Source organism: Palaemon carinicauda, chromosome 37, assembly GCF_036898095.1.
Source record: "Palaemon carinicauda isolate YSFRI2023 chromosome 37, ASM3689809v2, whole genome shotgun sequence".
Lineage (NCBI taxonomy): Eukaryota > Metazoa > Arthropoda > Malacostraca > Decapoda > Palaemonidae > Palaemon > Palaemon carinicauda.
The window spans coordinates 23550235-23566634 of NC_090761.1; the positions used below are offsets into that span (position 1 = coordinate 23550235).

The 16400-nt window shown below is 39.8% G+C and overlaps 1 long non-coding RNA gene across 1 annotated transcript in view; it reads right to left on the minus strand.

Moving 5' to 3' along the window:
• Positions 1-994: 994 nt before the first annotated feature.
• Positions 995-16400, minus strand: part of LOC137629504 (uncharacterized) — a 66420-nt gene continuing 51014 nt past the window's right edge. The window contains exons 3-4 of the long non-coding RNA XR_011041522.1: positions 13061-13192; positions 995-3506 (exon numbers count right to left, since the gene is read on the minus strand). This is a non-coding gene — a long non-coding RNA (uncharacterized lncRNA). The remainder of the gene's footprint in view (positions 3507-13060; positions 13193-16400) is intronic.

Below are 16400 nucleotides of genomic sequence, written 5' to 3' on the forward strand. Positions count from 1 at the left end.
AATAAACAACTTAGGAGCTAAGAAATTAGTGGTCTTTATAAAGAAAAAAAAAAATAGAAAAGCACGGCAGCTCATTTCTCAAAACCAACTTGTCTTTCCCAGATTAAATTTAAACCATAAGGGTATTTGAAGTATGTGACAACCATGGACAAAATTGGGGTTAAGGTTGGGGTTAATTCAGTCGACCTTGACCTTTGACCTACAGTAGAGCTTTCAAAATTGAATCATTTCCACATCTCAATATAACAATTAATCCCTGAAAGTTCCACTACGCTATGAGTAAAAGTGTGGCCAAGTAGTTGTTTACAAACAAGCAAACAGGCAAAAGCCTAACCTCTTCCCCACTTCGTTGGCAGAGCTAAAAAATACCATTTGAGTCTACACCTTCGTAAGGATCAAGGTCCATTAAGAGTATTTTAATTTCAATGGACCGAACAGCTAAACTAGAAAGTTTAGCCTCGGAAAAACAATAATGAGGAAGATAGTTTCTCATTACTGTGCTTACTGTCAAACACATTAGCCAAAAGGGTTGCCTTTTCCTTTGGACTGCGGGTGACAGGGCCATCTGGTTTAAGTAAAGGAGGAATTGTTACATCAACAGCAGAAAGTGCAGATTTAAGGGTAGCCGACCACTCATGTTCCTGGGTTATACCAGAAAGGAATTCTTTTATGATTAAATTGTATTCCTTTTCATGTGAAAACTAAACTCTGAGCAAAAGCTCTTAACTATTATCCTTCCAAAGATGATAGGCCTCCTGCTTCTCCAAATAAGCAAGTCTACAATCATCATTGAACACTGGTTTGTTTTTCACTTAGTACCAAACAAGAAGGTATAGGCCTATCAATTATGTTGACCAGATTCTCATTCAAGAGAACAACAGGCTCAATACTTCTATGCAAATGTGATCAATTCAAATGCAAAAGATCCCTCGAAAGGCCATTCCAATCTGCCCAAGATTTCTTATCTATTTTACATAAATATGACACATCAGGGACAGGCTGCTAAGTCTTAATTACTAATGAAATCAAGCCATGATCAGACGTCCTAATTGGAGAATCAACCTTACTTGCCAAAACACCAGTGAAGTTGGTGTATACAAGGTATAAGAGTTACCACACCAGTGAGTAGCTTCACTTATCTACTTTAAGCCTGATTTGGAGGCAAAGTCCAAAGCTCTTGAGCCATGGCAATCAAGAGAAACAGAATTCAACCAATCCCTATAGTGAGTATTAAAATAAAGGTCCCAAAGCCCACAATCATAAGCAAATCAGCATTCTTCACAGTGAGGCATAGCAAAAGGAGACTTGTGCAGAAATTAAGAGCTGCCACTGCCTTACAATTTAAGGAACCTTAACCTTCAAGGCTTTCATTACACTTTGATCCAATTCTTTGAACATTTTGACACACAAAATCTTAAAAAAAATGGCATTGCAATTTTGGACAGGCCAATTTTGGACTCTAATACCAGAAAAACAAATTAGGAATACTACCTCTAACGTCCACAGTTTTGCACAAAAAATTATTCTTAATGGCTTTTATCAGACAAAACAAATCTATTTTCTGGCAATCACCAGGCAAGGACATTACCACAAGGCCACTGCAATATGTTTCTCAAATCCTATCTAGAAGATGTTGCTTCCTTTACCTACGAGATCTCAAAAGATTTTTCAACAGTTTAAAAGTTGGGAATAGAGTAGGTGGATGTAAAAGGGAGCTAGTGAGGGTTGAAGAGCTAATAAAACCTGGGGTAAAAAGTAAACATCAGGAAAGGTTGAAAATGGCATATGACGAAATGAAAGTAAGAGAAACTGGTAATTTAGAGGAGTGGAAGTTAGTAAAAGAAAATTTTGTTGGGATTGCAAGTGATGTGTGTGGCAAGAAGGTTGTTGGAGGCAGCATGAGGAAGGGCAGTGAATGGTGGAGTGAAGGAGTGAAGGTAAAAGTGGAAGAGAAAAAGAGGGCTTTTGAAGAATGGCTGCATAGTAATAGTATAGAGAAGTATGAAAAATATAGAGAAAAATGTGGAAGTAAAGAGCAAGGTACGTAAGGCAAAGAGGGCAGCTGACCTGAGGTGGGGTCAGGGATTGGGTCATTCATATGAAGAAAATAAGAAGTAGTTTTGGAAAGAAGTGAAGAGAGTAAGGAAGGCTGGCTCAAGAATTGAAGAAACAGTGAAAAATGGAAATGGAAGGTTGTTAAAAGGAGAGGCGGCAAGGAAAAGGTGGGCGGAATAATTTGGAAGTTTACTGAATGTTGAGGATAATAGGGAGGCAGATATAATTGCTGTTGCAGGTGTTGAGGTGCCGGCGATGGGAGAGGAGAATGAGAGAGAGATTACAATAGAGGAAGTGAGGAGAGCACTAGATGAAACGAGAGTAGGAAAAGCATCTGGTATGGATGGTGTGAGAGCTGAGATGTTGAAGGAAGGGAGTGTGACTGTACTTGAATGGTTGGTGAGATTGTTTAATGTGTGTTTTGTGTTGTCAATGGTACCAGTAGATTGGGTTTGTGCATGTATTTTACCACTATATAAGGGTAAGGGAGATGTGCACGAGTGTTGTAATTCAAGAAGTATTAGTTTGTTGAGTGTAGTTGGAAAAGTGTATGGTAGAGTACTGATTAATAGGATTAAGGATAAAACAGAGAATACAATTTTAGAAATACAGGGTGGTTTTAGAAGAGGTAGGGGTTGTATGAATCAGATTTTTACAGTTAGGCAGATATGCGAGAAATATTTAGCTAAAGGTAAGGAGGTGTATGTTGCATTTATGGATCTGGAGAAAGCGTATGATAGATAGGGAAGCAATGTGGAATGTGATGAGGTTATATGGAGTTGGTGGAAGGTTGTTGCAAGCAGTGGAAAGTTTCTACAAAGGTAGTAAAGCATGTGTTAGGATAGGAAATGAAGTGAGCGATTGGTTTCCGGTGAGAGTGGGGCTGAGACAGGGATGTGTTATGTCGCCGTGGTTGTTTAACTTGTATGTTGATGGAGTGGTGAGAGAGGTGAATGCTCGAGTGCTTGGACGAGGATTAAAACTGGTGGACGAGAATGACCATGAATGGGAGGTAAATCAGTTGTTGTTTGCAGATGATACTGTACTGGTTGCAAACACGGAAGAGAAGCTTGGCCGATTAGTGACAGAATTTGGAAGGGTGTGTGAGAGAAGGAAGTTGAGTTTATGTGGATAAGAGTAAGGTTATGAGATGTACGAGAAGGGAAGGTGGTGCTTTTAGTAAAATCCTAACATAGATGTGAGACACTGAGTGGTACTGCTTATTTCTATAAATGATACCCTAACCTTTAGATGGCACAAGACTTAAATTAGGGTAAATTATAGAAATTTGATGGATCGCCGAAGTTGATCAAGGGCTATGCAGGGCTGTTATCTTCCACCAATCCATCTTGATCCAAAATACTGAAGGATTATCTGCAATAAGTTGATCGAGGGCTATGCAGGACTAATCTCCCATCACCCCATCATGATCCAGAATACTGAAGGATTATCTGCAATAAATTAGAAATGTTATCAAGAAGTCACTACCTTTGTTTCCTCAACTATCTAGGATTATGTTTAGACTTCTCACATGAAATAGTAAAAACGCATTCATTAGTAGTCTGACAAAATGAAAAGTAGTTGCTTTGTTAAGTAATAGGTTGTCACAATTCATGGTAAATAGACCACAAAGTTTAGACCCCCTCTTCCTCACACTACTGTACCATTGACATACCCTTTTCTTTCCCACTTTTATCTCTATGTTACAGTTGTCTTTTAACAAAGACATCCTCTTCCACCAAGCCTCTTCTCTCCATATCATCCTTTACCTTATATAGTCATCTAATTCTCTGCCTGCCTCTGATCATCTTCTCTTAACGAGAAACTCTCCTCACTACCTCCTCACCATCTTCTTCAACAAACGTCCACACCATTTCAGTTGTGACACATACTGTGTCTCTTTCAATGATTTAAACAGATTGAAGAGTACAAACATTGAATGACCAATTTTTCCCATATAAAATTGTTTTTGCCCAAAGGCTTGACATGACCATTATTTATACACAGTATATTTAACTAAAAACAGAATTATTGTTATTGTTATTATTAGCTAAGCTACAACACTAGTGGGAAAATTAAGATGCTTTAAGTCCAAGGGCTCCAACAGAAAAAATAGCCCAGTGAGGATAGGAAGTAAGGAAATAAACTACGAGAAGTAATGAAAAATTGAACAATTTAAATATTTTAAGAACAGCAACAACATTAAAATAAATCTTTCGTATATGAACCATAAATACTTTAATAAAACAAAGAGGAAGAGAAAGAGAACAGAATAGTGTGCCTGAGTGTACTCTCTAGCAATAGAACTCTACCCTAAGACAGTGGAAGGCCATGGTACAGTCTATGGCACTACCCAAGATTACAGAACAATGATTTAATTTTGGAGTACCCTTCTCTAAGAAAAGCTGCTTGCCATAGATAAAGTGCCTCTTCTACTTTTACCAAGGGGAAAGTTAATTACTTAAGCAAACAAGAATTGTTTGGTAAACTTGCGTGCGAGTACACTCAGGCACACATTCTATTTACTTTCTCCTATTTTACTGAAGTAGTTATAGTTTATATATGAAAGATATATTCTAAAGTTGTTATTGTTCTTAAAATACTTAAATTATTCAATACTTCTCTTGGAGTTTTATTTATCACCTTATTTCCTTTCCTCACTGGACTATTCTTTCCTGTTGGAGCCCTTGGGCTTATAGCATCTTGCTTTTCCAACTACTGTAGTGTTGTAACTTAGCTAGTAGTAATAATAATAATAATAATAATAATAATAATAATAATAATAATGCTGTTTTGTAGTTAAATATATCTAAATAATGATCATGCCAAACCTTTAGGTAAAAATAATTTTGTAAGGAACGGTCAGTCTGTCTGGAGAAATGCTCCCACTGATCTGTGAACATATTCCCCCCCCCCTCTCTCTCTCTCTCTCTCTCAGGAGAAATGATGTGTACATATCCCCCCCTCTGTGTGTGTGTGTGTGTGTGTGTAAGAATCCTTATGTTACGTATATTAAAATTAACATCTCTTTTCAAATATCTTATCTACAATATTTTCAGCCTATTATTTCCTTTTAATAATATTTTATTCCTGCCTGCAAAATATATCAATACAAGCATTTTAGATTAAATATTAGATAAAATTAAAAGGACACCACATCCAAATCTTAAGTAGAATTTATATTCTACGTAGAAAAATAATTCTGTGTGATATCACTGCCACCTGGCTGTTGTAAGCAGATACAGTACAGCGTCACTTTGTTTCACAAATCAATGTTTTCCTCTATCTCCCTTATTCCTAAAAGGAAAATTCTAAATAAATCTCTCATAATAAATCTCTTTAAGCATCGCATAAGATGAAAACAAGAAATATGTCTCACCATATTTTTCAGCTGTTGCCAGCTTTGAGTAATTTACGAGGAAGGGGCCGGATATGGTCAAATGTTTGCTTTAAACTGCTACACTACACATAATGCACAGTATCAAGAGTTGAGATAATTATATATGTACAAATTTCATATCAAAAGATGGTAATTTTGAAAAGATTCCTTTAAGAAAATATTTTCATTTTTTCGTTGATAAGGAAGTTACTGATAATTCTTTGTTAACTGTAATTTACTTATATTTCTTCATTGAAATAAACCTTCTAAAAGAAAATGGTTCAAGCATGCATAATTAAATCAAAATAATCCAATGGCAAATCTACATTTGTTGAGAGAGAGAGAGAGAGAGAGAGAGAGAGAGAGAGAGAGAGAGAGAGAGAGAGAGAGAGAGAGAGAGAGAGAGAGAGTTATATTTTTTCTCCCCATTTTATATAATATGATATTTTAATTATAAAATAAATTTTTGAATATACTTACCCGGTGAATATATAGCTGCAACTCTGTTGCTCGACAGACAAAAAACTGTACAAAAAACTCGCCAGCGATCGCTATACAGGTTGCGGGTGTGCCCACAGCGCCAACTGTCGGCCAGATACCATACTCTATGTAAAGAAAGACTCAATTTCTTCTCATCCCACTGTGTCTCTATTGGGGAGGAAGGGAGGGTCGTTTAATTTATATATTCACCGGGTAAGTATATTCAAAAATTTATTTTATAATTAAAATATCATTTTTAAATATTTAACTTAGCCGGTGAATATATAGCCGATTCACACCCAGGGTGGTGGGTAGAGACCAGTTAAATATGTTTACATCTTATGAGCTAAGAGTTTTTATTTCATTTTAGAAGTTATCAAAATAACAAAAACAAAATAAATAGGTACCTGGTAAGGAAGTCGACTTAGACGATTACTCTGCCTTATAAGTACGTCTTCCTTACGGAGCCTCGCGATCCTCTTAGGATGCTGACAGACCCCTAGGAGCTGAAGTATCAAGGGCTGCAACCCATACAACAGGACCTCATCAAACCCCTAATCTGGGCGCTCTCAAGAAATGACTTTGACCACCCGCCAAATCAACCAGGATGCGAAAGGCTTCTTAGCCTTCCGGACAACCCATAAAAAACAACATTTCAAGAGACAGATTAAAAGGACATGGAATTAGGGAATTGTAGTGGTTGAGCCCTCACCCACTACTGCACTCGCTGCTACGAATGGTCCCAGTGTGTAGCAGTTCTCGTAAAGAGACTGGACATCTTTCAAGTAAAATGACGCGAACACTGACTTGCTTCTCTAATAGGTTGCGTCCATTATACTTTGCAGAGATATATTTTGCTTAAAGGCCACGGAAGTTGCTACAGCTCTAACTTCGTGCGTCTTCACCTTAAGCAAAGTTCGGTCTTCCTCACTCAGATGTGAATGAGCTTCTCGTATTAACAATCTGATAAAGTATGACCAAGCATTCTTTGACATAGGCAAGGATGGTTTCTTAACTGAACACCATAAAGCTTCAGATTGGCCTCGTAAAGGTTTAGTACGCTTTAAATAGAACTTAAGAGCTCTAACAGGGCATAAGACTCTTTCTAGTTCATTGCCTACGATCTCCGATAAGCTGGGAATATCGAAAGATTTAGGCCAAGGCCGAGAAGGCAGCTCATTTTTGGCTAGAAAACCAAGTTGCAGCGAACAAGTGGCTTTTTCCGACGAAAATCCGATGTTCTTGCTGAAGGCATGAATCTCACTGACTCTTTTAGCCGAGGCTAAGCATACCAGGAAAAGAGTCTTAAGAGTGAGATCTTTCAGGGAGGCTGATTGAAACGGCTCCAACCTGTCTGACATGAGGAATCTTAGAACCACGTCTAAATTCCATCCAGGGGTAGCCAAACGACGCTCCTTGGTGGTCTCAAAAGACTTGAGGAGGTCTTGCAGATCTTTATGTTGGAAAGATCTAAGCCTCTATGCCGGAAGACCGATGCCAACATGCTTCTGTAGCCCTTGATAGTGGGAGCTGAAAGGGATCGTCCTTTTCTCAGGTATAAGAGAAAATCAGCTATTTGAGCTACAGAGGTACTGGTCGAGGATACAGAAACTGACTTGCACCAGTCTCGGAAGACTTCCCACTTCGATTGGTAGACTCTAATGGTAGACGCTCTCCTTGCTCTAGCAATCGCACTGGCTGCCTCCTTCGAAAAGCCTCTAGCTCTCGAGAGTCTTTCGATAGTCTGAAGGCAGTCAGACGAAGAGCGTGGAGGCTTTGGAGTACCTTCTTTACGTGTGGCTGACGTAGAAGGTCTACCCTTAGAGGAAGACTTCTGTGAACGTCTACTAACCATCGAAGTACCTCGGTGAACCATTCTCTCGCGGGCCAGAGGGGAGCAACTAACGTCAACCTTGTCCCTTCGTGAGAGGCGAACTTCTGCAGTACCTTGTTGACAATCTTGAACGGTGGGAATGCGTAGAGATCCAGATGTGACCAATCTAGGAGGAAGGCATCTATATGTATTGCTGCTGGGTCCGGGACTGGAGAGCAATAGATTGGAAGCCTCTTGGTCAGCGAGGTTGCAAAGAGATCTATGGTTGGTTGACCCCAAGTAGCCCAAAGTCTCTTGCACACATCCTTGTGGAGGGTCCATTCGGTTGGAATTACTTGCCCCTTCCGACTGAGACAATCTGCTATGACGTTCAAGTCGCCTTGGATGAACCTCGTTACTAGGGAGATGTCTTGACCTTTTGACCAGATGAGCAGGTCCCTTGTGATCTCGTACAACGTCAGTGAGTGGGTACCTCCTTGTTTTGAGATGTACGCCAAGGCCGTGGTGTTGTTCGAGTTTACTTCCACCACTTTGCCTCGAAGGAGATACTCGAAGCTTTTCAAGGCCAGATGAACTGCCAACAGCTCCTTGCAGTTGATATGCATGCTCCTCTGACTCGAGTTCCACAGACCTGAGCATTCCCGACCGTCCAGTGTCGCGCCCCAGCCCAAGTCCGATGCGTCCGAGAAGAGAACGTGGTGGGGAGTCTGAACAGCCAGGGGAAGACCCTCTCTTAGGTTGATATTGTCCTCCCACCAAGTCAGACAAGACTTTATCTTTCCGGAAATCGGGATCGAGACCGCTTCTAGCGTCTTGTCCTTTTTCCAGTGAAAAGCCAGATGGTATTGAAGAGGACGGAGGTGTAGTCTTCATAGGGATACAAACTGTTCCAGGGATGACAGTGTCCCCACCAGACTCATCCACAGCCTGACTGAGCAGCGTTCCTTCTTCAGCATCTTCTGGATGGATAGCAGGGCTTGATCTATTCTGGGGGCTGATCGTCTTGTTGTTCAGCAACGTCCTCATCAGATAGTTCCTCATCCGAAAACTGATGAGGAAACGGCAACGGAGTGGGCAACGTCTGGCTCGCTGAGTCCGGTCGCACTGGTGCATGCGTGACGGAGCCGGACGCAACGTCATGGAACTGCTGCACAGTCTGTGAACTGTCAACAACCATGGGTGCGCGAGGAAGCACAGCGTCCACCCGAGACTGTCTAGACCGTCTGGGTTGTGCAGTCAACACCATACCGGGTTGCGGAGGTTGATGCACCGCGTCAAAACAAGTCACCTCTGATGGTTGTTGAACGTCCTGAACGTAAACAACCACCTCCGAGCGTCGCTTAACGTATACGTGCGGCTGGCAATCCACACTGGGTCGCATCGGTGGAGGAACCACCTCAACTGGTAGACGCGAGAAGGTTACCTCAGCGTCAACAGGACGCACAACCGACCGCTTGGAAGGTTGTTGGCCAGAAGGTTCAGCAGCAACCTTCTCCGCATTAAAGTCCTCTATCAAGGACGCAAGCTTGGACTGCATGTCTTGCAGCAAAGCCCATTTAGGGTCTACGGGAGCAGGTGCGGCAACAAACGGGGTTAGCGACTGAGGCGGTACCGCTTTCCATCCCTGAAAGCCTTGTTTATGCATGACATAATTGTACAGCAAAACTTCAAAGGCTCGAAAACAGCAGTGAAGTTGACCTGTAAAAAACTTGGAGCGTCTCCTGGCCAGGCGCCAGGGAGAGTCTACGAGATTTGAGAAGTCTATCTGGGCAGAGGCAGGAACTCCCAAGCCGAGAACTACTCTCGTGTCATATCAGACTCTCGCTCTATAAGCCAGTTTAAAAGAAGGGAAAGCAAAGGCAGTATCCCCCAAACTCCTCCTGGTGATAAACCAGTCGCCTAGCAAACGTAAAGCTCTCTAGGAGAGCGAGAGAGCACTAGCTTATAAACAACGGCTTCGAAGTAGCTAGGCCTAGTGTAAGCTCTGACGTTTAGGCGAACGAGGAGCAGCAGTTACAAAAAGATCCGGACAAAGATCCTTAAAAAATCAGCATGATTTAATTAAAGTCCATAGAGGGCTAAGCAGCTTTAGGCTCCTCTCCGTCTGACAGAGTCCTCAAAGGAATATCAGTAGGAGGGGGAACAGCAACTTCCTCATCTAAAGGAACCTTGTCCGATAATAGCCGAGTCTCAAGCAAGGGAGAGACCTACCGTGGTGGCAATGCTTTACAAGCAGAGTCCACACGCACTGGTGCATTAGTAGCGGACCAGGACGCAACGTCATGTAACTGCTTGACAGTCTGTGAACTGTCAACAACAACAGGTGCGTGAGGATGCACAGCGTCCACTCGAGACTGCTTTGACTGCCTAGACTGAGCAGTCAAAACAACTCTAGAATGCGGAGGTTGACGCACAGCGTCAAAACAAGTCAACTCCGATTGTTAGCGAACGTCCTGAACGTCAACAGGAGCATCAGCAAGTGGCCTAACGTCCAAATGTGGCTGAAAAACCACACGAGACCGCATCGAGTGTGGTTCTAAACAACCTGACTGACGTGACTTAACTACGCCAACGTCAACAGGATGCACAAAGGAACGTTAGGTTGGCTGAAAGCCAGGATATCGATGCGATAAACGGCTAGGCTCAACGGACTAATCGGCAGAATAGTCTTCCGTAAGGGAGGCAAGCATATTCTGCATGTCTTGCCGTACAACCCATTAAGGATCAACGGAAATGGTTGCGGTAAGAGACGAGGGTAACGTCTGTGACCGCAACACTTTGCCAACAAAAAAGACTCTCGGAGTCTGTGTTACGCTTTTGTTAGGCGGAGAGAAGTTTTCCGATGACTGCATAGGGTCAGAGCTGTCCTAATGGCTGCAACCAGGACGCTGGACCTGTCCTGAAAGGACTGACTTTCGCTTAAGGGCCTCGAAACCTTGTTTCAGGTTTCTTATGCGAAAAGCCTTCGGATGACGAGGAGAAAATTGTCTCTCTCGCCTTATGGTAGGGGAGATCTTGGTAAGATACACCCGATACCATAGAGGGAAACGTCTGTTCGCTGATCGAGGCCTCTCGAACCCATAAGTCGTACGACATTACTTCTCCCCTGGGCTTGGGAGCTTGCAAGAGGTCCCGGACTAGGTGAACGACAGGCACGAACAGACGAACCCTCGGACGCAAAACTGTAACACTTTGCGCAATATCACTTTATCACTACGATTTTCTGTTTTGCACTTATTTCACTGAAATCGAAACTTTTACTGCTTTCTACCTGAAGCACGCAATTCTACCCTCATCAAAAGGTAGTAAATGCGAAATCAGTCGTATAATGCAAGCACATTAATACCAGCAAAAAAAAAGAAAAAAAAAAAAACAGTAAACATCTTTTAAGATAAAAAAATTCAGTGGTTGGGGAAGAGAATAAATACTAGTTCATTCAAAACTACGTTTTCAATCTCTCACCGTACATTGCCTGGGGACGAGAATAAAACTAAAAACGTTTTATCCTTTCTCCCCGTACAGAGACTAGGGACGAGAGTAACTCGAGAACAACGTTACCCGCTTGAACGGAACGTTTTCTCTCCTCTCTCTCCCTCCGTCTCTATCTCTCTCTCTCTTTCTCTATTGATTTCGCACCTAAGAGAAGAGCCCAATTACGTTTCGTCAAAAAAACATGTTATTTGACCAAAGGAAAAAACTGAAAGGTTTTTCAATTAAAAAGTTCCTTTAAAATAGAATTTAAAACATTCAAGCTTTGAAAGAAGAATGAACAAAACGTCAGAATCGATTTACTCTTTCTGCAAAGTGAAACCGTGATACACTCTCTCTCTATCGTAACGATAGAGCGCAAACTGCGTAGCATAAATAAACTAAACGTTAGTTCATCTTTGAAAACAGTACGAAGACTATTCAAAGAAATTCTTTCATAAAATATTTCATTTAAAAAGTTTTAAATCATTAGCTCTTTAAAAACTATTTACGATTGAAAGGGCTCAACGTTGATTAACTTCGGAATCCAAGTTAGGACCGCCTACTCTCAGGAAAGGTCGCATACAAACAAAACATTAAAATTTATTTTTTATGTTTATTATAAATGGAAAGTTAATCGAAGAGGCCTAATAAAGGCGGTGAGATATAAAATATATAGAGGAAAATCTATAATTAATTTATAACGTGATAAGTAATTACTAAAAGCCTAAACACACTTCCGTCTAAGAGAAGGGTCGGCCATTTAAAAGTCAAAGAAAGTCCATACTCTCTTTGTCACCAAAAAATAAATCTATCCAAAACGAGTTCAAGATTTAAGATGATAAAACACCTGCACTGCGAAAGCTCAAACCAAAATGAAGTACTTCACCAAATATGTTGAGAAAACTCCAGGTTCTACAGCGAGTAAAAGTACGTCTTGTCGACACGTCGACAGAGAAGAAATTGAGTCTGTTTACATAGAGTATGGTATCTGGCCGACAGTTGGCGCTGATGGGCACACCCGCAACCTGTATAGCGATCGCTGGCGAGTTTTTTGTACAGTTTTTTGTCTGTCGAGCAACAGAGTTGCAGCTATATATTCACCGGCTAAGTTAAATATTTAAAAATACACTATTGTAAATCAAATATTAATCAAACATAATATATGTATGAACTTCTTTTAATAGTTTTATGACTAAATTAGAATTACTGAACAAAGGGTTTATCATTAAATAATGTACATGTGTTAGCTTTAAAAATCAAGCTGTTCTGCTTTGCCCGGTTGGTTTGAAAACTTGGTCAGCGAGAGTAATCATTGTGAAACCGCGAGGGATTTTTAAAAATACTGTATGTTATATTATTTGATTTTCTGTATCATGAATAACCAAATCAAAGATCGAACCTGTGATTAAGGAGGGCAACTGAATAACATTACTAACGATATCAAAGTAATTTTATTTTACTTTTTTTAATTGATAAGATTTTTAAAGCTACAAATTATCGATAAAAAGTATGTAAATTAAAATCTTTATTTAAACCGAAGTGTGACATAACTATTTTATTTGTTATCTTCGAAAATTCATTCATCGAAGGTTCATATACACACAGTGGGGTGTAACTACAGTCATAACTAAGCCATCTGTACCTCCTAACCAGACATTTGGCAGCAAACTCATCTTAATCTTGAACTTGACAAATATTTCTCAATGAATAATTTAATAAATACAAACCATACATGGTGATAAACTGATTTAATTTCCCTTTTTTTTCCACAAAGCTCTCTCTCAATGATGCAATAAAAACTGTAAACGTGTAGTCATTCCAGACCCCAGAACACTACTTACGGGTAAATTCCAAATCAACAATGGCAAACGAAGCTGAAAAAATCCTGTGGAATCTTGAGGCCATTGGAGCTGGATCAATCTACTATTGGAGGCCTCTCAACCATCGATGGTTTAATGCACATTAGTTTCATCCTGGAGAAAAAAAAACACAAAAGTCAGCATTATAGAATACTGTATATTCACTGAAACCTTGTACACACTTGTAAAGTATGCTGTTGGTATTTTAATGTGACATACAGTAATAGTATATATACTGTATGTGTGTATATCTTCTTTCCCACCTTTATCCCTACATTAAGGGATCGGTTGCCTGAAGTGCCCCTCTCCAATGCCATCTATCAAAAGCAACCTTTTCCACCGAACCTCTTCTCTCCATATCATCCTTCACCTTACCTTACCATCTAATTCTCTGCCTCCCTCTCAATCTCCCCTCCATAACAGGTTGCTCCCATACCCCTCACTCCCTCCCCACCATCCATCCTCGACATAAGCCAAAACCATCTCAGTTGTGTCACTTATCACCTGTAATCTTTACTACAACTTACATTCCTCTTATATCATCATTTTCCAAAGTTTCAAGCAGTGATATCCCCATAATCGACCTCAGCATTCTGATGTCTGCTCTCTCAAGCTTTGCTTCCTCTTTGTCTCAAGAGCCCATATTTCTAACCCATACATTAATGCTGGTTTTAATACTGTTAAAATAATTCTTGACTTTCAGAGCTTCTATGGCATTTCTCAAACTGGAACAAATTTTGTACATTAAGCTGTACTTATCATTATACATATTTACCCAAGGTGACTTATATGCCTACCATTTGAATTTAATGGTTGACCTCATGAAAAATAAATTTACAGCATTGGAGGTTAGGTCAAAATACATGATGACAGTAAGGCTTTAGTTCATGAGAACTAGGCCCCCATCTCCCTATCTCCTGAATATACTCAAGCTACATCTTACTGCAGTACTTTACTATCTTAATGATCATAACCTAACCACAAAGTCAAACTATCATTAAGGAACCTGCACTACAAAACTTGATTTGGTAAAAAAATTTAACCCTTTCACTACGAGGCCATGGATTCGCTACTGGAGCTCTATACGAGATTTGTCATCATCGGATATACCCGCTCATTTATCCTATAATAAGCTACATGTCCATGTTTATTTGTTTTACTGCTGATTGCAGAATATTCTATTTCAAAAGTTTGCTTTATTCTCCATTATATTTCACTCTAAACAACGGAAATGTTTTTCAATTCATTGGCAAGTGATTATAAAATAATTTTGAAAAAAAAGTTTTATATAATCATCACTAAAAAGTGGTAAAGCACTGTGATTTTTTGTAAAAAAACTTTATAATCATTAATGTGACTCTCATTAGTAATAATGAACTTTATGTTGTACAGAAATGTAATGAAAATATCCATTTATTTCCTTCAACACAATAAGGATTATATAATCTATAATTATAAGGTATGGTAAACCACTGTGAATTATGTGTAAACAAAACTTTATATATTTATTGAAGTGATCGTGTTATTCCGTAATAATTCCACGATACAGCCGTCGAAAGATATAAAACAGCTCAACAGTAATAATGAAATTTACATTATACAGAAATATAATGAAAATATCCATCTGTTTCCTTTGACACAAGAAGTACTCTAAAATATAAAATTTATAAGGTATAAATGCGATAAACAAGTACGAATAAGCAAAGAACATATTTTTCAAAAAATTCAATCAAGAAAGAGAGAGAGAGATAAATTTCGTTCATCAAACATAAGGTTTGCTAGTTTGTTTGTCATTCCACCTTGCATGTGACTGTGACAGTCACTATGAACTGGATCATTCCTGTTTTGGGTATTTCCCGAGCTTGGAAATAGTGTAGACTGCGCATTTAAGAACATCATGAATGCTGCGTAGAAATGGTAGAATGGCAATAAATGGAAATAATCACAATAGGCTAACTTTTACTTGTGAACACAATGAACAATACTAATATGAAATATACAAAACATGATATTATTTTGTAGAAATGATAGGAATAAAATAGGAAAAAATTATAAATCTCATCTTCTGACAATTATTTTCTTTACTGGTAATGTTAAGTTTTTATATCATGGGTGGGACTTACTGTATATTTGAAGGCAGGGAGACTTTCTCTGTGATTTGAACACTGTGAGAACATAGAAAAACAATAAAAGGTACCTTAAATAATCATGAATTAGTTCTGGAATTGCAAGTATTGTTGGTTATTGATGAGGTTAGATGTAAATACACTAAATTAGACATTATATAATAATAAGGACTAGAATCGCAAGTATTTTGGTTGGTGGTAGCATGACCGTCTCCCAATTTGGGGGTGTCAAGAGGTGGGGGGGGGTGAGTAATGCCCAAGGTAGGGAATGTCACTATTGGGTAGAGAGAGTGTGGTGTGATTATTCTATGGTAACATAAAAAGACTAAAATAGCTCTTATATAACCAGAAAATAAAGGCTAGAATCCCAAAAATTTTGTTGGTTGGCTAAAGACCGGAGGAGGAGGGGCTAATATTAGGGAGAGGAAGTTTTTTTTGAGAAATTTCCCCTAGTGTGAACTTGTGTGATAAGACAGCCATGTGCTATACTCTTTCATAGCTTATAAAAATTATAATAATAATGATAATAATTATAATGATAAAGATGACGTATCGTAACGTCACCGTCTCTATTACCGGGCATGTTTTGATGTATACTGACATCAATGAGGTGAAGGGGTTAAATTGGTAGCAAAGTGGAAAGAAAGCACAGAAATATGACAAATTCGTAGATAATTTGTATTTTTCCTAACTATACAAACCTTAGCTATTTACATGGGGTAATTACTTCGGCGCAGCCGATGACGAGCCTTGAAGTTTTAACGAGGGTTTCCTACCCCACCGCTAGTTAGCGGGGGGTAGGGAGGGGTATCTAGCTACCCCTCCCCCCTCACACACTGGTGAATAGCTCACTTTACTTAGAGGTAGGACTTATCATGGGGGACAGGGCTGGCGGCCACATAACTGTAAATAGCTAAGGTTTGTATACTGTAGTTAGGAAAAATACAAATTATCTACGAATTTGTCATTTGTTCCGTAACTGAAATACAAACCACGCTATTTACATGGGGTGACTTAACCCTTAGTAAGGGAGGTAAGTCCCCTGCCATACTGGCTTTGGCTTGCCCGGGGGCCAGAACCCAAGTTCGAAGAGCAACTCAAGGGTTGGGGCCCCTGCGCCTCGCAGGCAGCTGAGAGGCTGCTGCGGCCTACGTAAGTTGTGTGTGAAGGTGAGCAGTGACACGTCCTAGGAAGTT